This window comes from Theropithecus gelada, chromosome X (assembly GCF_003255815.1).
Source record: "Theropithecus gelada isolate Dixy chromosome X, Tgel_1.0, whole genome shotgun sequence".
In the NCBI taxonomy this organism is placed as follows: Eukaryota; Metazoa; Chordata; class Mammalia; order Primates; family Cercopithecidae; genus Theropithecus; species Theropithecus gelada.
In genome coordinates, this window is record NC_037689.1 from 87,959,925 (window position 1) to 87,982,553 (window position 22,629).

Consider the following 22,629-nt stretch of genomic DNA (forward strand, 5'->3'; position numbering starts at 1 on the left):
GGTAGATCACAGACTGCTGTGCTAGCAATGAGGGACGCTCCGTGGGTGTGGGACCCTCCCAGCCAGGTGTGGGATATTATCTCCTGGTGTGCCTGTTTGCTTAAAGCGCAATATTGGGGTGGGAGTTACCCAATTTTCCAGGTGTTGTGTGTCTCAGTTCCCCTGGCTAGGAAAAGGGATTCCCTTCCCCCTTGCACTTCCCAGGTGAGGCAATGCCTCGCCCTGCTTCAGCTCTCACTGGTCGGGCTGCAGCAGCTGACCAGCACCGATCGTCCGGCACTCCCCAGTGAGATGAACCCAGTACCTCAGTTGAAAATGCAGAAATCACCGGTCTTCTGTGTCGCTGGCGCTGGGAGTTGGAGACTGGAGCTGTTCCTATTCGGCCATCTTGCTCCGCCCCCCCTATTTCTGTTTTTTTTTAATTTTATTTTTTAAATTTTACTTTAAGTTCTGGGGTACATATACAGAACGTGCAGTTATGTTACATAGGTATTCACGTGACATGGTGGTTTGCAGCACCCATCATCCTTTCACGTGCATTAGGTATTTCTCCTATTGCTATCCCTCCCCTAGCCCATGACCCCCAACTGGTGCTGGTGTATGACGTTCCCCTCCCTATGTCCATGTGCTTTCATTGTTCAACTCACACTTATGAGTGAAAACATGCAGTGTCTGGTTTTATACTCTTGTGATAGTTTGCTGAGAATGATGGTTTCCAGCTTCATCCATGTCCCTGCAAAGGACATGAACTCATCCTTTTTATAGCTGCATAGTATTCCATGGTGTATATGTGCCACATTTTCTTTATCCAGTCTATCATTGATGGACATTTGGGTTGGTTCCAACTCTTTGATATTGTGAATAGTGCTGCAATAAGCATACATGTGCATGTGTCTTTATAGTAGAATGATTTATAATCCTTTGGGTATACACCCAGTAGTGGGATTGCTGGGTCAAATGGTATTTCTAGTTCTAGATGCCTGAGGAATCGCCACACTGTCTTCCACAATGGTTGAACTAATTTACACTCCCACCAACAGTGGAAAAGCATTCCTGCTTCTCCACATCCTCTCCAGCATCTGTGGTTTCCTGTCTTTTTGATGATTGCCATTCTGACTGGTATGAGATGGTATCTCATTGTAGTTTTGATTGCATTTCTCTAATGACCAGTGATGATGAGCATTTTTTCATAGGTTTGATGGCTGCATCAATGTCTTATTTTCAGAAGTGTCTGCTCATATCCTTTGCCTACTTTTTGATTTTTTTTTTCTTGTAATTGTGTTTATGTTCTTTGTAGATCCTGGATATTAGCCCTTTGTCATTTGAATAGATTGCAAACATTTTCTACTATTCTGTAGGTTGCCTCTTCACTCTGGTAATAGTTTCTTTTGCTGTCCAGAAGCTCTTTCATTTAATTAGGTTCCACTTGTCAATTCTGGCTTTTGTTGCCATTACTTTTGGTGTTTTAGACATGAAATATTTGCCCATGCCTATATCCTGAGTGGTATTGCCCAGGTTTTCTTCTAGTATTTTTATGGTTTTAGGTCTTATGTTTAATTCTTTAATCAATCTTGAGTTGACTTTTGTATAAGGTGTAAGGAATGTGTTCAGTTTCAGTTTTCTGCATATGGCTAGCCAGTTTTCCCAACACCATTTATTAATCAGGGAATCTTTTCCCCATTGCTTGTTTGTGTCAGGTTTGTTAAAGATCAGATGGTTGTAGATGTGTGGTGTTATTTCTGAGGCCTCTGTACTGTTCCATTGGTCTATATATTTGTTTTGGTACCAGTACCATGCTGTTCTGGTTACAGTAGCCCTGTAGTATAGTTTGAAGTACATTCACACAGGTAGTGTGATGCCTCCAGCTTTGTTCTTTTTGCTTAGGAATGTCTTGGCTATGCAGGGTCGTTTTGGTTCCATATGAATAGTTTAAATTAGTTTTTTTCCAATTCTGTTAAGAAAGTCAGTGGTAGCTTGATGGGGATAGCATTGAATCTATAAATTACTTTGGGCAATATGGCCATTTTCATGATATTGATTCCTCCTATCCAAGAGCATGGAATGTTTTCCCATTTGTTTCTGTCCTCTCTTATTTCCTTGAACAGTGGTTTGTAGTTCTCCTTGAAGAGGTCCTTCACATCCCTTGTAAGTTGTATACCTAGGTGTTTTATTCTCTGAGTAGCAATTGTGAATGAGAGTTCATTAATGATTAGGCTCTCTGTTTGTCTGCTATTGGTGTATAGGAATGCTTGTGATTTTTGCACATTGATTTTGTATCCTGAGACTTTGCTGAAGTTGCTTATCAGCTTAAGGAGATTTTTGGGCTGAGACAATGGGGTTTTCTAAATATACAATCATGTCATCTGCAAACAGGGACAGTTTGACTTCCTCCCTTCCTATTTGAATACACTTTATTTCTTTCTCTTGCCTGATTGCCCTGGCCAGAACTTCCAATACTACGTTGAATTGGAGTGGAGAGAGAGGGCATTCCTTTTTGTGTTCATTTTCAAAGTGAATGCTACCAGTTTTTGCGCATTCAGTATGATAATTGGCTGAGGGTTTTTCATAAATAGCTCTGATCATTTTGAGATACTTTCCAATAATACTTAGTTTATCAGGAATTTTTAGCATGAAGGGGAATTGAATTTTGTCGAAGGCCTTTTCTGCATCTATTGGATAATCATGTGTTTTTTGTCATTGGTTCTGTTTATGTGATGGATTACATTTATTGATTTGCATATGTTAAACCAGCCTGGAATCACAGGTATGAAGCCAACTTCATTGTGGTGGCTAAACTTTATGATATGCTGCCGAATTCAGTTCACCAGTCTTTTATTGAGAGTTTTCACATCAATGTTCATCAGGGATATTGGCCTGAAATTTTCTTTTTTTGTTGTGTCTTTGCCAGATTTTGGTATCAGGATGATGCTGGCCTCATAAAATGAGTTAGGGAGCCCTCTTTTTCTATTGTTTGAATTCGTTTCAGAAGGATTGGTATCAGCTCCTCTTTGTACCTCTGGTAGAAATCGGCTATTAAACCATCTTCTCCTGGACTTTCTTTTTTGGTCGGTAAGCTATCAATTACTGTCTCAATTTCAGAGCTTGCTTTTGCTCTATTCAAGGATTCGACTTCTTCCTGGTTTAGACTTGAGAGGGTGTATATGTCCAGGAATTTATCCATTTCTTCTTGATTTTCTAGTTTATTTGCATAGATGTGTTTATAGTAATCTCTGATGGTAGTTTGTATTTCTGTGGGATTGGTGGTGATATCCCCTATATCATTTTTTATTGTGTCTATTTGATTCTTCTCTGTTTTCTTCGTTATTGGTCTGGCTGGTGGTCAATCCATTTTGTTAATCTTTTCAAAAAACAGCTCCTGCATTCATTGATTTTTTGAAGAGTTTTTTTTTTTTGTGTCTCTATCTCCTTCAGTTCTGCTCTGATCTAAGTTATTCCATGTCTTCTGCTAGCCTTTGAATTTGTTTTCAGTTACTTCTCTAGTTCTTTTAATTTTGATGTAAAGGTGTCAATTTTAAATCTTTCCTGCTTTCTCTTATAGCCATTTAGTGCTGTAAATTTCCCTCTAGACACTGCTTTAAATGTGTTCCAGAGATTCTTGTACGTTGTGTCTTTGCTCTCATTGGTTTCAAAGACTATCTTTATTTCTGTCTACTTTTTGTTATTTACCCAGTAGTCATTCAAGAGTGGATTGTTCACTTTTCATGTAATTGTGCAGTTTTGAGCGAGGTTCTTAATTTTGAGTTCTAATTTGATTGCACTGTGGTCTGAGAGACTGTTTGTTATGATTTCTGATCTTTTGCGTTTCCTTAGGAGTGTTTTACTTCCAATTATGTGATCAATTTTAGAAAAAGTGCTATGAGGTACTGAGAAGAATATGCATTCTGTTGATTTGACGTGGAGTGTTCTGTACCTGGGTATTAGGTCTACTTCGTTCAGAGCTGACTTCAAGTCCTGAATATCCTTGTTAATTTTCCGTCTCGTTGATATGTCTCATAATGACCGTGGGGTGTTAAAGTCTCCAACTATTATTGTGTGGGAGTCTAAGTCTCCTTATAGGTCTCTAAGAACTTGCTTTATGAATCTGGTTGTTCCTGTATTGGGTGCATGTATATTTAGGAGAGATAGCTCTTCTTGTTTCATTAATCCCTTTCCCATTATGTAATGTCCTTCTTTGTCTCTTTTGATCTTTGTTGGCTTAAAGTCTGGTTTATCAGAGATTAGGATTGCAACTTCTCCTTTTTATGTTTTTGACTTTCTTCATAAATATTCCTCCATCCTTTTATTTTGAGCCTGTGTGTGTCTTTGCATGTGAGATGGGTCTTCTGAATATAGCACACTGTTGGGTCTGGACCCTTTATCCAATTTGCCAGTCTGTGTCTTTTAATTGGGGCATTTAGTTTGTGTATATTTAAGGTTAATATTTTTATGTGTGAATTTGATCCTCTCATTATGATGCTAGCTGGTTGTTTTGCCTGTTAGTTGATGCAGTTTCTTCATATTGTCAATGTTCTTTACAATTTGTTATGTTTTTTGCAGTGCCTGGTACTGGTTGTTTGTTTCCATGTTTAGTGCTTCCTTCTGGAGCTCTTGTAACGCAGGCCTAGAGGTGACAGAATCTCTCAGCATTTGCTTGCTTGTAAAAGATTTTATGTATCCTTTGCTCATGAAGCTTAGTTTGGCTGGATGTGAAACTCTGGATTGAAAATTATTTCCTTTAAGAATGTTGAAAATTGTTTTCAAAGGGAATTTTTCCAGTTTTTGCACATTCAGTATGATATTGGCCGTGGGTTTGTCATAAATAGCTCTTATTATTTTGAGGTACGTTCCATCAATACCGAATTTATTGAGCATTTTTAGCATGAAGGGCTGTTGAATTTTGTCAAAAGCCTTTTCTGCATCTATTGAGATAATCATGTGGTTCTTGTCTTTGGTTCTGTTTATAGGCTGGATTATGTTTATTGATTTGCGAATGTTGAACCAACCTTGCATCCCAGGGATGAAGCCCACTTGATCATGGTGGATAAGCTTTTGGATGTGCTGCTGAATCCGGTTTGCCAGTATTTTATTGAGGATTTTTGCATCGATGTTCATCAGGGATATTGGTCTAAAATTCTCTTTTTTTGTTGTGTCTCTGCCAGGTTTTGGTATCAGGATGATGTTGGCCTCATAAAATGAGTTAGGGAGGATTCCCTCTTTTTCTATTGATTGGAATAGTTTCAGAAGGAATGGTACCAGCTCCTCCTTGTACCTCTGGTAGAATTCAGCTGTGAATCCATCTGGTCCTGGACTTTTTTTGGTTGGTAGGCTATTAATTATTGCCTCAATTTCAGAGCCTGCTATTGGTCTATTCAGGGATTCAACTTCTTCCTGGTTTAGTCTTGGAAGAGTGTAAGTGTCCAGGAAATTATCCATTTCTTCTAGATTTTCTAGTTTATTTGCATAGAGGTGTTTATAGTATTCTCTGATGGTAGTTTGTATTTCTGTGGGGTCGGTGGTGATATCCCCTTTATCATTTTTTATTGCATCTATTTGATTCTTCTCTCTTTTCTTCTTTATTAGTCTTGCTAGCGGTCTGTCAATTTTGTTGATCTTTTCAAAAAACCAACTCCTGGATTCATTGATTTTTTTTGGAGGGTTTTTTTGTGTCTCTAGCTCCTTCAGTTCTGCTCTGATCTTAGTTATTTCTTGCCTTCTGCTAGCTTTGGAATGCCTTTGCTCTTGCTTCTCTAGTTCTTTTAATTGTGATGTTAGAGTGTCAATTTTAGATCTTTCCTGCTTTCTCTTGTGGGCATTTAGTGCTATAAATTTCCCTCTACACACTGCTTTAAATGAGTCCCAGAGATTCTGGTATGTTGTATCTTTGTTCTCATTGATTTAAAAGAACATCTTTATTTCTGCCTTCATTTCGTTATGTACCCAGCAGTCATTCAGGAGCAGGTTGTTCAGTTTCCATGTAGTTGAGCGGTTTTGATTGAGTTTCTTAGTCCTGAGTTCTAGTTTGATTGCACTGTGGTCTGAGAGACAGTTTGTTTTAATTTCTGTTCTTGTACATTTGCTGAGGAGTGCTTTACTTCCAATTATGTGGTCAATTTTGGAATAAGTGCCATGTGGTGCTGAGAAGAATGTATATTCTGTTGATTTGGGGTGGAGAGTTCTATAGATGTCTATTAGGTGTGCTTGCTGCAGAGATGAGTTCAATTCCTGGATATCCTTGTTAACTTTCTGTCTCGTTCATCTGTCTAATGTTGACAGTGGGGTGTTGAAGTCTCCCATTATTATTGTATGGGAGTCTAAGTCTCTTTGTAAGTCTCTAAGGACTTGCTTTATGAATCTGGGTGCTCCTGTATTGGGTGCATATATATTTAGGATAGTTAGCTCTTCCTGTTGAATTGATCCTTTTACCATTATGTGATGGCCTTCTTTGTCTCTTTTGATCTTTGATGGTTTAAAGTCTGTTTTATCAGAGACTAGTATTGCAACCCCTGCTTTTTTTTGTTCTCCATTTGCTTGGCAAATCTTCCTCCGTCCCTTTATTTTGAGCCTATGTATGTCTCTGCGTGTGAGATGGGTCTCCTGAATACAGCAGACTGATGGGTCTTGACTCTTTATCCAGTTTGCCAGTCTGTGTCTTTTAACTGGCACAAGACAGGGATGTCCTCTCTCACCACTCCTATTCAACATAGTGTTGGAAGTTCTGGCTAGGGAAATCAGGCAAGAGAAAGAAATCAAGGGTATTCAGTTTGGAAAAGAAGAAGTCAAATTGTCACTCTTTGCAGATGACATGATTGTATATTTAGAAAACCCCATTGTCTCAGCCCAAAATCTCCTTAAGCTGATAAGCAACTTCAGCAAAGTCTCAGGATACAAAATTAATGTGCAAAAATCACAAGCATTCGTATACACCAGTAACAGACAAACAGAGAGGAAATCATGAATCAACTTCCATTCACAATTGCTTCAAAGAGAATCAAATACCTAGGAATCCAACTTACAAGAGATGTAAAGGACCTGTTCAAGGAGAACTACAAACCACTGCTCAGTGAAATAAAAGAGGACACAAACAAATGGAAGAACATACCATGCTCATGGATAGGAAGAATCAATATCGTGAAAATGGCCATACTGCCCAAGGTTATTTATAGATTCAATGCCATCCCCATCAAGCTACCAATGAGTTTCTTCACAGAATTGGAAAAAACTGCTTTAAAGTTCATATGGAACCAAAAAAGAGCCCAAATTGCCAAGACAATCCTAAGTCAAAAGAAGAAAGTGGGAGGCATCATGCTATCTGACTTCAAACTATACTACAAGGCTACAGTAACCAAGACAGCATGGTACTGGTACCAAAACAGAGATATAGACAAATGGAACAGAACAGAGTCCTCAGAAATAATACCACACATCTACAGCCATCTCATCTTTGACAAATCTGAGAGAAACCAGCAATGGGGAAAGGATTCCCTATTTAATAAATGGTGCTGGGAAAATTGGCTAGCCATGAGTAGAAAGCTGAAACTGGATCCTTTCCTTACTCCTTATATGAAAATTAATTCAACATGGATTAGAGACTTAAATGTTAGACCTAATACCATAAAAACCCTAGAAGAAAACCTAGGTAGTACCATTCAGGACATAGGCATGGGCAAAGACTTCATGTCTAAAACACCAAAAGCAACGACAGCAAAAGCCAAAATTGACAAATGGGATCTCATTAAACTAAAAAGCTTCTGCACAGCAAAAGAAACTACCATCAGAGTGAACAGGCAACCTAGAGAATGGGAGAAAATTTTTGCAATCTACTCATCTGATAAAGGGCTAATATCCAGAATCTACAAAGAACTCAAACAAATTTACAAGAAAAAAACAAACAACCCCATCAAAAAGTGGGCAAAGGATATGAACAGACATTTCTCAAAAGAAGACATTCATACAGCCAACAAACACATGAAAAAATGCTCATCATCACTGGCCATGAGACAAATGCAAATCAAAACCACAATGAGATACCATCTCACACCAGTTAGAATGGCAATCATTAAGAAGTCAGGAAACAACAGGTGCTGGAGAGGATGTGGAGAAATAGGAACACTTTTACACTGTTGGTGGGATTGTAAACTAGTTCAACCATTATGGAAAACAGTATGGCAATTCCTCAAGGATCTAGAACTAGATGTACCATATGACCCAGCCATCTCATTACTGGGGATATACCCAAAGGATTATAAATCATGCTGCTATAAAGACACATGCACACGTATGTTTATTGCGGCACTATTCACAATAGCAAAGACCTGGAATCAACCCAAATGTCCATCAGTGACAGACTGGATTAAGAAAATGTGGCACATATACACCATGGAATACTATGCAGCCATAAAAAAGGATGAGTTTGTGTCCTTTGTAGGGACATGGATGCAGCTGGAAACCATCATTCTTAGCAAACTATCACAAGAACAGAAAACCAAACACCGCATGTTGTCACTCATAGGTGGGAACTGATCAATGAGATCACTTGGACTCGGGAAGGGGAACATCACACACCGGGGCCTATCATGGAGAGTGGGGAGTGGGGAGGGATTGCATTGGGAGTTGTACCTGATATAAATGACGAGTTGATGGGTGCTGACGAGTTGATGGGTGCAGCACACCAACATGGCACAAATATACATATGTAACAAACCTGCACGTTATGCACATGTACCCTAGAACTTAAAGTATAGTAATAATAAAAATACCTGATGTAAATGACAAAAAAAAAAAAAAGAAAAAAGAATGTTGAAAATTCGCCCCCACTCTCTTCTGGCTTGTAGGATTTCTGCAGAGAGATCTTCTGATAGTCTGATGGGCTTCCTTTTGTGGGTAACCCGACCTTTCTCTCTGGCTGCCCTTAACAATTTTTCCTTCATTTCAAACTTGGTGAATTTGACAATGATGTGTCTTGGGGTTGCTCTTCTCAAAGAATATCTTTGTGGTATTCTCTGTATTTCCTGAATTTGAATGTTGGTCTGTCTTGGTAAGTTGGGGAAGTTCTCCTGGATAATATCCTGAAGAGTGTTTTCCAACTTGGTTCCATTCTCCCCATCACTTTCAGGTAAGCCAGTCAAATTTAGATTTGGCCTTTTCACATACTACCATATTTCTTTCTTTTTTTTTTTTTTTTTTTTCTTTTTTGAGACGGAGTCTCGCTCTGGCACCAGGCTGGCATGCAGTGGCACAATCTCACCTGACTGCAACCTCTGTCTCCCAGGTTCAAGCAATTCTCCTGCCTCAGCCTCCCAAGTATCTGAGACTACAGGCATGCGCCGCCATGCCCAGCTAATTTTTGTATTCTTATTAGAGACAGGGTTTCGTTGGCCAGGATGGTCTCGATCTCTTGTCCTTGTGGTCCTCCCACCTCAGCCTCCCAAAGTGCTGGGATTACAGGTGTGAGTCACCATGCCCAATCACATACTCCCATATTTCTTGGAGTCTTTGTTCATGCCTTTTTATTCTTTTTTCTCTAATCTTGTCTTCTCACTTTATTTCATTAAGTTGATATTCAATCACTGATATCCTTTCTTCTGCTTAATCTGTTCAGCTACAGATACTTGTGGATGCGTCACAAAGTTCTCATTCTGTGTTTTTCAGCTCCATTAGGTCATTTGTCTTCTTTTTTAAACTGGTTATTCCAGTTAACAATTCATCCAACCTTTTTTCAAGGTCCTTAGCTTCCTTGCATTGGGTTAGAACATCCTCTTTTAGCTCGAAGGAGTTTGTTATGACCCACCTTCTGAAGCCTACTTCTGTCAATTAGTGAAATTCATTGTACATCCAGTTTTGTTCCCTTGCTGGTGAGGATTTGTGATCCTTTGGAGGAGAAGAGGCGTTCTGTATTTTTGCAATTTTCAGCCTGTTTGTGCTGGTTTCTCCCCATCTTTGTGGATTTATCTACCTTTGGTCTTTGATGTTGATGACCTTCGAATGGGATATTTGAGTGGACGTGCTAATTCTTTCTGTTTGTCAGTTTCTCTTCTAACAGTCAGGCCCCTTGTGCTGCAGGTCTGCTGGAGTTTACTGGAGGTCCACTCCTGACCCTGTTTGCCTGGGTATCACCAGGAGAGGCTACAGAACAGCAAAGATTGCTGCCTGCTCTTTCCTCTGGAAGATTCATCTCTGAGGGGCACCTGCAAGACTCAAGCAAGAGCTCTCCTGTATGAAATGTCTTTCGGCCCCTATTGGAAGGTGTTGCCCAATTAGGATACAGGGAGGTCAAGGACCCACTTGAGGAGACATTCTGACCTATAGAAGAGCTCAAATGCTGTGCTGGGAGGTCAGTTGCTTTCTTCAGTGCTGTCAGGCAGCGATGTTTAGGTCTGCTGAAGCTGCTCCCACAGCTGCTCCTTCCCCCAGGTCCTCTGTCTCAAGTAGATGGGGGTTTTATCTATAAGTCCCTGAATGGGGCTGCTGTCTTTTTTTCAAAGATGCCCTGCCAGAGAGGAGTAATCTGGCTGTCTGGCCACAGCAGTCTTGCTGAACTTCAGTGGGCTCCACTCAATTCAAACTTTCTGGTGGCTTTGTTTACACTGTGATCATAAAACTGCTTACTCAAGCCTCAGCAATGGTGGGCGCCCTTCCCCTCACCAAGCTCGAGTGTCCCAGGTTGACCTCAGACTGCTGCTGTTCTGGCAGCGAATTTTAAGATCACACTTTGCTTGGCTCCGTGGGTGTGGGACCAGCTGAGCCAGACAACTTGGCTCCCTGGCTTCAGCACCCCTTTCCAGGGGAGTGAACAGTTCTGTCTCACTGGTGTTCCAGGCACCACTGGAGTAAGGAATAAAAGCAAAAAACAAAAAACAAAAAAACTCCTGCAGCTAGTTCGGTGTCTGCCCAAATGGACACCCAGTTTTGTGTTTGAAACCCAAGGCCCTAGTAGGGTAGGCACCAGAGGGTATCTCCTGGTCTGCGGGTTGCCAAGACTGGCCCGCAGTATCTGGGCCAGCATCCGCGGTTACTCAGGCTCAGTCCCTCAGGTCTTCCCTTGGGTAGGGAAGAATATTCCTGGACCCCTTGCACTTCCCGGGTGAGGTGACATACCTCCCTGCTTCAGCTCACCCTCCGTGGGCTGCATCCACTGTCCAACCAGTCCCAATGAGATGAACTGGGCACTTCAGTTGAAAATACAGAAATCACCCACCTTCTGCATTGATCTCACTGGGAGCTACAGATCAGAACTTGTCCTATTCAGCCATCTTTATCAAGATCCTCTTTTTTAAATTCTTCTTGGGATTTTCTACACAAACGACTATATCATCTGCATAGAGGGACGTTTTTATTTTTTCCTTTCTAGTCTTTACACTTGTAATTTCTTGTACATCACTTATTGGGGAGGTTGGAACTTCCATTACTACGTTGAATAGAAGTAGTGAAAACAGACATTTCTTGCTGTATTTCTGATCTTCGGTGGAAAATGTTCAGTCTTTCATGATAAGGTATAATGTTAACTACAGTTTTGGTTTCTGGTTTTAAGATATTCTTTATCAAGTTCACAAAATTCCTTTCTACTGCTTTTCCAGAATTTTTGTTATAAATAAGTGTTATTTTTTTTTTCAAATTTCTTTTTGTGTAAGTTGATATAGTTATGTTTTTTTAACCTGTTAATATGTTGGACTGCATTCCTTGATTTTACAATATTGAATCAGCCTTGCATACCTGGAATAATGCTTATTTAGTCACAGTGTATAATTATTTTTATACACTCATGAATTCTATTTGCTAAGTTTTTTAGTAATTTTGGCAAATATATTAATAAGAATAAAAAAAGGTTGCTCTGATATTTGTACCATATATCCAGTTTTGGGATCCAGGTTATATTGGCCTCATAAAATGATACTTTTTGGAAAGTGTTTCTTTCCCTTCTATCTTCTAGAAATTTGTGGAGAATTGATGTTAATTCTTACTTAAACTTTAGTAGAAACCTCCAATAAAGTCATCTGGGCCTGCAGATTGCATTTAACTTACAACCTCAATTTCTTTAAAAGTTACATGAAAATTCAAATTATCTATTTCATACTACTTGGGCTGTTGTAGTTTGTTCATTTCATCTCAGTTGTTATATATATGTGTTTAGAGTTCTTTTTCGTATTTCTTAACTACCCTTTTGATGGTTGCAGAGACTGTAGGGATAGTCTCTGAAATTGGGATTATTCCTGATATTGGCAGTTTGCATTTTTTTCTCTATTTTTCTTTGTAATTCTTCCAATAATCTTGACAATTTTATTAATATTTTTAAAGAACTAGTATTTTTCTTTTATGAATTTTCTCCATTGTATTACTTTTTTAATTTTATTGACTTATGTCATTATGTGTTTATTATTTCTTTGCTTGCTTTGGGTTTATATTGTTGTTCTCTTTGTAGTCTCTTTAGGTGAAAGCCTACATTATTAATTTGAGACTTCTCTTTTACTTACTGCTAACATTTATTGCTATGCATTTTTCTTTCAGTACTCTTTAGCTGTGTTCAACAAATTTTATTAATTGTATTTTCGATTTCACTCAGTTAAATGTACTTTTTAAATTCACTAAAGCTTTCTTCTTTAATCCATGGGATATTGTGATGGCTAATATGGAGTGTTAACTTGATTGGATGGAAGGATGCAAAGTATTAATCCTGGGAGTGTCTATGAGGGTGATGCCAAAGTAGATTAAAATTTGAGTAAGTGGGCTGGAGAAGGCAAACCCACCCTTAACCCGGGTAAGCACCATCTAATCAGCTTCCAGCATGGCTAGAATATAAAGTAAGTAGAAAAACACGAAAAGAGTAGACTGGCCTAGCCTACCAGACTACATCTTTCTCCCGTGCTGGACCCTTCCTGCCCTCAAACATCGAACTCTAAGTTCTTCAGTTTTGAAACTTGGACTGTCTTTCCTTGCTCCTCAGCTTGCAGACAGCCTACTATGGGATCTTGAGATTGTGTGAGTTAATACTTATTAAACTTCCCTTTATATGTATGTGTGTATGTGTTTGTGTGTGTGTGTGTGTGTATACATATAGATATAGATAAATAGTTGTGTGTGTATATATATATATATATTGCTCTGTGTGTGTGTGTGTGTGTGTGTGTGTGTGTATACACATAGAGTTGGTTGCTTAATATAATTAGATTCAAAATGCTAAGGACTCTACTCCTAATAGTATGAACACTGATAGTCCTTGGCATGAACTGTTTAAAGTTATGCAAAGTAAATATATTCAACACTTCTGATTCACCCTTTATGAGAGGCAAGGAGTCCCTGAATTTTTACATAATACCTTTGACCATATGTGGAGAACCAAGGGACATAGTGGAGCTGGTAGGTTGCTCCTAAGTTCAGTGGACAAAGCGATGAAAGAAAATGATGAATACAGGAATTCTAACCCCCAGCTTGACAAGCAGATACTGAGCCTCAAATCGGCTAAGATTGCTCTGAATAAGAGTCTTATCTTCTGTAACGAAAGAGCTGAAATTGTGGAAAAGCAGACACAATCTCTTATTATGCAAGTGGCTGACCTGCAACAAAAGGTGCATGCACAACCTCACCAGGTGTCTACTTTTAAAGTGAGCACATTAATTGGAAAAGAACGGGATTCTGCAATTTGAAATGGGGACATGTGGGAGAACTCTGATGAAGCTGGGGAAACTGAGGTTATAAACACTGAAAAACCCTTTTTTCAAAAAAAACAGCTTCCCCATCCCCAGTAGTGCCAACATTCCCTCCCCAATCCATGCTGTCATCAGCCTTTCTACCTTTGTCTGAGAAGATAAACCCGGTGCTGCCTGAGGCAACAGTGATGGTCTCCCCTGAAGCAGTTGAGAAGCAAAATAATGTTGATTCTCCTCAGGAGCCACCTACAACATCCCTGTTTGCTTCTAGACCTATAACTAGATTAAAGTTCTGGCTGGTCCCTAGAGGAGAGGTTCAGAGTGTAATTCACAAGGATGTGTTTGACACTCGAAAAAAACTGCTTGAATTATCTAATTTATATAAGCAGAAATCTGGAGAACAGGCATGGGAAAATATATTAATGGTTTTGGATAATGGTGGAAGGAACATAGAGTTGGATCAGACTGAATGCATTGATTTGGGCCCCCTAAGTAGGCCCTCTGCATTTAATATTGCAGCTCTAGAAGTTAAAAAATGTTCTAAAACCCTATGTACTTGGCTGGCTAAAATATGGATTAAGAGATGGGCCACTGTGACTGAGCTGGAAATGCCTGATCTCCCTTGGTTTAATGTAGAGGAAACAATCTAAAGGCTTAGGGAGATTGGGATGCTGGAGTGGAATAGTCACTCTAGATCTAGTCATCCCAGCTGAGAGGGTCCAGAAGACATACCCTTGACCAATGTCTTGTGAAATAGATCTGTGAAGGCAGCACTTGCATCTTTGAAGGGCCCTTTAATTGCTCTTCTCTGTGTGTCAGATCCAACAGTGAGAATCACAGTCGCACAACTACAAAATTTACATAAAATAAAAATAATTGGTTCCCAAGGTGCCAGGGGCCAAGTGGCAGCACTCAACTCTCAAAGCAAGGGTGAGCACAGCTACCATAATGGACAGCAGAGGCAAATTGGCAATCAGAATAGTCTAACATGTGTAGAGCTCTGGCATTGGCTAATTAATTACAGTGTTCCTAGAAGTGAAATTGATAGGAAGCCTACTGAATTCCTACTTAATTTACATAAGCAGAATATTTCTAGGTTGAATGAACAAAAGACTAATTTGAATTATAAAAACAGAATCACAGCCCCTCAGTAAATTTCCAGACTTGATACAGTTTACAGTTCCAGAATTCCTTGAATGAAGGGAAGGTCGAGTACCCTTGAGGAAGGACCCTACTACACTAATGACAATTTATGTTTTTAAACTTTCTCTCATCCTTCCCCAAGGAGACCTCAAGCTTTTTACCAGAGCAACTGTGCATTCTGGAAAGGCAAATGATCAGGTGTTTTGGGGACTACTGGACACTGGCTCTGAGCTGACGTTGATTCCAGGGGACCCAAAACATCATTGTGGTCATCCAGTTAAAGCAGGGGTTTATGTAGGTCAGGGAATTAATGGAGTTTTAGCTCAGGTCTGACTTGCAGTGGCTCCAGTGGGTCCCCAGACTCATCATATTCCCAGTGCCAAAATGCATATTCCCAGTGCGAAAATGCATAATTGGCATAGACATACTTAGCAGCTAGCAGAACCCCCATATTGGCTCCCTGACTGGTAGGGTGAGGGCCATCATCGTGGGAAAGGCAAAATGGAAGCCATAAGAGATGCCTTTACCTAGAAAAATGGTAAATCAAGAACAATATTGCATCCCAGGAGAGATTGAAGAGATTAGTGCCACCATCAAGGAAAGACACAGGGGTGGTGTTTCCCACCATATCTTTGTTTAACTGTCCCATTTGGCCTGTGCAGAAGACAGATGGATCTTGGAGACAGTGGATTGTCATAAGCTTAACCAAGTGGTGACTCCAGTTGCAGCTGCTGTACCAGATGTGGTTTCATTACTTGAGCAAACTAACACATCATCTGGTACCTGGTAGGAAGACATTGACTTGGCAAAAGCCATTTACTTCATTCCTATCTATAATGCCCACCAGAAGTGATTTACCTCCAGCTGACAAAGCCAGCAATATACATTTACTGTCCTACCTCAGGGTTATTTCAACTCTATGGCTTTATGTCATCATCTTATTCAGAGAGACCTTGATTTCTTTTTCTTTCACAAGATGTCACACTGATCCATTACACTGATGACCTTAAGCTGATTGGATCTAGTGAGCAAGAAGTAGGAAACACACTAAACTAATTGGTGAGACACTTGCATGACAAAGGAAGGGAAATAAATCTAATTAAAATTCAGGGACCTTCAACCTCAGTAAAGTTTCTAGGGATTCAGTGGTGTGGGGCATGTGTAGATATTCCTTCTAAGGTGGAGGATATGTTGCTGCATTTGGCCCCTCCTACAACCAAGAAAGAGGCACAATGCCTAATGGGTCTATTTGGATTTTGGAGGTAACATATTCTTTTTCTGGATGTGTTACTCTGACCTTTTTAACAAGTGACTCAAAAAGCTGCCAATTTTGAGTGGGGTCCATAACATGAGAAAGCTCTGCAACAGGTACGGGCTGCTGTGCAAGCTTCTCTGCAACTTGGGCCATACGACTCAGCAGATCCAATGGTGCTTTAGGTGTCAGTGACAGATAGGGATTCTGTTTGGAGCCTTTTGCAGGCCCCCATAGGTGAATCACGGTGGAGGCTTTTAGGATTTTGGATCAAGGTCCTGTCATCTTCTGCAGATAACTACTTTCCTTATGAGGGACAGCCCTTGGCCTGTTACTGGGCTTTGGTGGAAACTGAATGTTTGACTATGGGTCATCAAGAGAACATGTGACCCTAACTGCCCATCATGAACTGGGTGTTTTTTGACCCGTCTAGCCATACAGTGGGTCATGAACAGCAGCATTCCATCATCAAATGGTAAGGGTATATGCATAATCAAGATCGAGCAGGTCCTGAGGGCAAAAGAAAGTTACATGTGGAAGTGGCTCAAATACCCATGGTCTCCATTCCTGCCACCCTGCTTTCTCTCCCCCAGAATACACTGATGGCCTTATGTGGAGTTACCTATGACCACGTAACAGAGGAAGAGAAGACTAGGGCCTGTTTCACAGATGGTTCTGCACGATATGCAGGCAACACTCAAAAGTGGACAGCTGCAGCAGTACGGCCCATTTCTAGGAAATCCCTGAAGGACAATGGAGTAGGGAAACTTTTCTAGTGGGCAGAACTTTGAGCAGTGCACCTGGTTGTGCCCTTTGCATGAAATGAGAAAAGGCCACATGCACAATTATATACTGATTCATGAGTTGTACCTTATGGTTTGGCTGGATGGTCAGGTATTTGGAAGAAGCATGATTGAAAAATCGATGACAGAAATTTGGGGAAGAGGTATGTGGATGGACCTCTCTGAGTGGTTACAAACTATAAAGGTATTTGTATCCCATGTGAGTGCTCACCAATGGGTGACCTCATCAAAGAAGGAGTTTAGTAATCAAGTGGATTATATGACTCATTCTGTGGACACCACTTAGCCTCTTTCCCCAGCCACCCCTGTCATCACTCAATGGGCCCATGAACAAAGTGGCCACAGTGGCAGGGGTGGAGGTTACGCATGGGATCATCAACATGGACTTTCACTCACCAAGGTTGACCTGGCTACAATCACTGCTGAGTGCCCAATTTGCCAGCAGCAGGGACCAACACTGAGCCCTCGATATGGCACAATTACTCGGGGTGATCAGCCAGCTATCTGGTTGCAGGTTGATTATATTGGACGTCTTCCATCATGGAAAAGGCAGAGGTTTGTCCTCACTGGAACACCTACTCTGTATATGGGTTTTCCTATCCTGCACGCAATGCTCTCACCAAGACTACCATCTGCGTACTCACGGAATCCATTGTCCACCATCAGGGTATTCCACATAGCATTGCCTCCTATCAAGGCACTCACTTTGTGGCTAAATAAGCGTGGCAGTGGGCTTATGCTCATAGAATTTCCTGGTCTTACCATGTTCCCCATCATCCTCAAGCAGCTGGATTGATAGAATGGTGGAATGGCGTTTTGAAGTCAAAATTACAATGCCAACTGGGTGACAATACTTTGCATGACTGAGGCAAAGTTCTCCAAAAGGCTGTGTATGCTCTGAATCAGCTTCCAATATATGATACTATTTCTCCCATAGCCAGGATTCACAGGTCCAGAAATCAAGGTGTTGAAGCAGAAGTGGCACCACTCACCATCACCCCTAATGATCCACTAGCAAAATTTTTGCTTCCTATCCCCTCGACATTACATTCTGCTCACCTAGAGGTCTTAGTTCCAGAGGGAGGAATGCTGCCACCAGGAGACACAACAATTCCATTAAACCAGAAGTTAAGATTGCCACCTAGACTATCAAGAATAAATCAGTCTACTACTCCACAATGGAGGTAAGGGTATACATGGAATAGAGGTGATCTGTTAGGGCATCTCTCAGTATTACCATGCCCTGTGATTAAGGTCAATGGGAAACTACAACAGCCCAATCCAGGCAGGACTTCAAATGGTCCAGACCCTTCAGGAATGAAGGTTTAGGTCACTCCACCAGGAAAAACAAAACAAAACAAAAACAAACAAACAAACAAAATGACCTGCTGAGGTGCTTGCTGAAGGCAATGGGAATACAGAATGGCTAATAGAGGAAGGTAGTAATCAGTACCAGCTACAACCACGTGACCAGCTGCAGAAATGAGGACTATAATTTTCATGAGTATTTTCTCCTTCTTTTGTTAAAAACATGTTTGTGCATTTATACACTTGTACTAAAAAAACTTCATTTTTTTCTTTATCATGTGACATAAGATTTATTGACTTCGTATCAGCATTTAAGTATTGTTAACTTTATGTAATAGTATATGGGTTTAGGTTTGGTATGTTTTTGGTTGTATGAAGGATAGTTGTATTGTGTTAGGCATAATTGTGACCTTATTTTTGTCTTTATTTGAAGATTATGTATGATCTCAGGAGATGTGTATGGGTTCAAGTTGATAAGGGATGGACTTGTGATGGTTAATACCAAGTGTCCACTTGATTGAATTGAAGGATGCAAAATATTGATCCTGAGTGTGCCTGTTAGGGTGTTGCCAAATGAGATTAGCATTTGAGTCAGTTGGCTGGGAAAGGCAGACCCATCCTTAATCTGGGTGGGCACCATCTAGTCAGCTGCCAGCATGGCTAGAATATAAAGCAGACGGAAAAATGTGAAAACATTAGACTGGCCTAGCCTCCCAGCCTACATCTTTCTCCTGAGCTGCATGCTTCCTCCCCTATAACATCGGACTCCAAGTTCTTCAATTTGGGACTCGGACTGTCTTTTCTTGCTCCTCAGCTTACAGATGGCCTATTGTGAGACCTTGTGATTGTGTAAGTTAATACTTAACAAACTCCCCTTTGTGTATATATATCCATCCTATTAGTTCTGTCTCTCTGGATAACCCTGATTAATACAGTTATTTAGAAGTGTGATTTTAAGTTCCCAAATGTTTGTTATTTTCCTGTTATATGTCTGTCAATTATTCTAGTGTTATTTCATTTTGGCCAGAGAACCCACTCTGTATGATTCCAATTATTTTAATTTGTTGAGGGTGGTTTTACTGGCCAGAATATGATATACCTTGGTGCATGCTCTCTAGGTGCATGAAAATAATATGTATTCTTCTGCTGTTAAGTGTTCTATAAATATTAATTAAGAACCTGTTAGCTGATGGAGTCCTCGTGTTCTTCCATATCATTACTTATTTTCTGTCTAGTTCTAGAGAGAGGTATTGAAGATTGCAACCGTAATGGTGGATTTACCTGATATTTCTTTCAATTCTACCAATTTTGTTTCACCTATTTTGCAGGATTATTGTTTAGTACATCCACATTTCAGATTGCTAGATCTTGTTGGAGGAGTGACTCATTTATCACTATGTAATATCTCTCTATGTTACTGATAATTTTCTTTTCTCTGAAATCTATGTTGTTTTGTGTTAGTGTAGCCATTCCCTCTGTCTCTTGATTAATATTGGCATGACATATCTTTTTGCATCCTTTTATTTCAACTTATGTCACCATGTTTTAAGGGAGTTACTTGTAGACACAATATGTTTGGGTTCTGTTCTCTAAGCTGCTTTTCTCTCTTTTATTTGGTGTCTTTAGACTATTTTCATTTAATAAAATTATTGGTATGTCAAAGTTTAAGCTTACCGTTTCATTATTTTGTTTTCTGTTTGTTCTTTCTGTTCTTTATTTCTGTGTTTCTTTTTTTTTTGCCATATTCCATTATGATTTTTCTATTTTTGAGTGTTTGTCAGTGTATACATTTTTTCTAGTGGCTGCTGTAGGTATTACAATATAGATACATGATTTTTATAGTCTACAGGGGTAAACATTTCATCACTACAAGTGAAGTTAAAGAACCTTATCTTTCTTTAAGCCCTTTACTTGACAACGTTAAGTTGTTTTACATATTTTCTCTGCATAATTTGAGAACCACATCAATGTTATGATTTTTGCTTCAACTGTTCAGCATACTATACAGTATTCAGGAGGAAATGGAAAGTCTATTTTTGCTCTTTGCATTGTATTTTTTCTGATTGAGAGGACTAATATTCCATCTACCATTCCAAGACCACTCATTAAGCAGATGCTCTTCCCCAAGTATAGTAGAACAACAATACTGAACCCCAATTTCCCTAATTTCAGCTTCCTTGTAGGGCAAGAATATGGGAATTGAGAATAACAGGGCCTTCCACCCCTGCACAATACCCAAGTCACTAACAACATAAAAATGCAAACAACAGCAAAAATGACCCTGGGGGGATAGTGAATTAATTTGCAGAGTTGTTACAAAATCTTGTATAAAATTCCTGTTTATTTTTTTAAACTTATTTATTATTATTATACTTTAAGTTCTAGGGTACATGTGCATAACGTGCAGGTTTGATGCATATGTATACTTGTGCCATGTTGGTGTGCTGCACCCATCAACTCGTCAGCACCCATCAACTCGTCATTTACATCAGGTATAACTCCCAATGCAATCCCTTCCCCCTCCCCGTGATAGGCCCCGGTGTGTGATGTTCCCCTTCCTGAGTCCAAGTGATCTCATTGTTCAGTTCCCACCTATGAGTGAGAACATGCGGTGTTTGGTTTTCTGTTCTTTTGATAGTTTGCTAAGAATGATGGTTTCCAGCTGCATCCATGTCCCTACAAAGGACAAAAACTCATCCTTTATTATGGCTGCATAGTATTCCATGGTGTATATGTGCCACATTTTCTTAATCCAGTCTGTCACTGATGGACATTTGGGTTGATTCCAGGTCTTTGCTATTGTGAATAGTGCCACAATAAACATACGTGTGCATGTGTCTTTATAGCAGCATGATTTAAAAAATAAAAAATATAAAACAAGCAAAGAAACAAAACAAGTGGATCATGCACAGAATAAAGCAGGGTGTTATAACTGCCTTTGAGGCCCCAGAAGTCATCTTGCAAGGGCAACTTCAAAGCATCTCTTACAAATAGTCTCAAAGAGCTAAATAAAACCGTGATTAAAGAAGCACAAGAAAATATAACAATGTTTCATATAAGCAAAAATATTAATGAAGAGATATAAATTATTTAAAAAGGAAATATAAATTACTTAATTCTTCTGAACTGTATACTTAAAAACAGTTAAAATGGTAAATTTTATGTTGTGTAAATTTTACCACAATTTTAAAAATTGAAAAAATGTTTATTTGTATTTAATAAAATCACCAATATTCTTAAATTTCCTAAATTTATATACCAAACCATCAGATTAAAAATTAAACTTGCAAAAAAATGAAATTTTGCAGTCAGAAATACAATAACAGATTTAAAAAATTCATTAGAGTCAGTTTGGGCTGCCAGAGGAAAGAATTATTGAACTTAAACAGAAACGAATAAAATGTATGCAATCTGAAGAATAAAAATAACAAATTAAGAGTAAAAATAAGCAAAGTATCAGATAAATGTAGGACACAATTAAGTGATTCAATGTAAGTATAATTGAAGTATCAGAATAAGAGGAGAGAGAAATTGAGAAGAAAAAATATACACATGAAGAAATGATGGCTGAAAAGTCCCAAATGCGATGAAAACCATCCGAGAAACTCCATGAAGTCAAAGTAGAAGAAAGGTAAGTAGATCTACATCCAGACAAATTAGTAAAAATGATAAAAGACAAAGTCAATGTCTTCAAAGCATCAAGATAAAAATGAGTAGTTACATACAAGGGAACCTAAATAATAACAAATACAAACGTGTTCTCATCAGAAACCATGGAGACCAGATAGTAGCAAGATGACATATTTAATGTTTTGGAAAAAAAAAAAACTCTCAACTAAGAATCTTGCATCTTGGAAAGGTATAATCCATAAAAGAAAGATGAAGACTACCAGACACAGAAAAGTTGTTTGCAAACTTACCTTATAAGAAAAACAAAGTTGTTCTCTGGAGCAAGATGGCCGAATAGGAACAGCTCCAGTCTCCAACTCCCAGCGAGAGCGACACAGAAGACCGGTGATTTCTGCATTTTCAACTGAGGTACTGGGTTCATCTCACTGGGGAGTGCCGGATGATCGGTGCTGGTCAGCTGCTGCAGCCCGACCAGTGAGAGCTGAAGCAGGGCGAGGCATTGACTCACCTGGGAAGCGCAAGGGGGAAGGGAATCCCTTTTCCTAGCCAGGGGAACTGAGACACACAACACCTGGAAAATCAGGTACCTCCCACCCCAATACTGCTCTTTAAGCAAACAGGCACACCAGGAGATTATATCCCACACCTGGCCGGGAGGGTCCCACGCCCACGGAGCCTCCCTCATTGCTAGCACAGCAGCCTGTGATCTACCGGCAAGGCAGCAGCGAGGCTGGGGGAGGGGCACCAGCCATTGCTGAGGCTTAAGTAGGTAGACAAAGCTGCTGGGAAGCTCCAACTGGGTGAAGCTCACAGCAGCTCAAGGAAACCTGCCTGTCTCTGTAGACTCCACCTC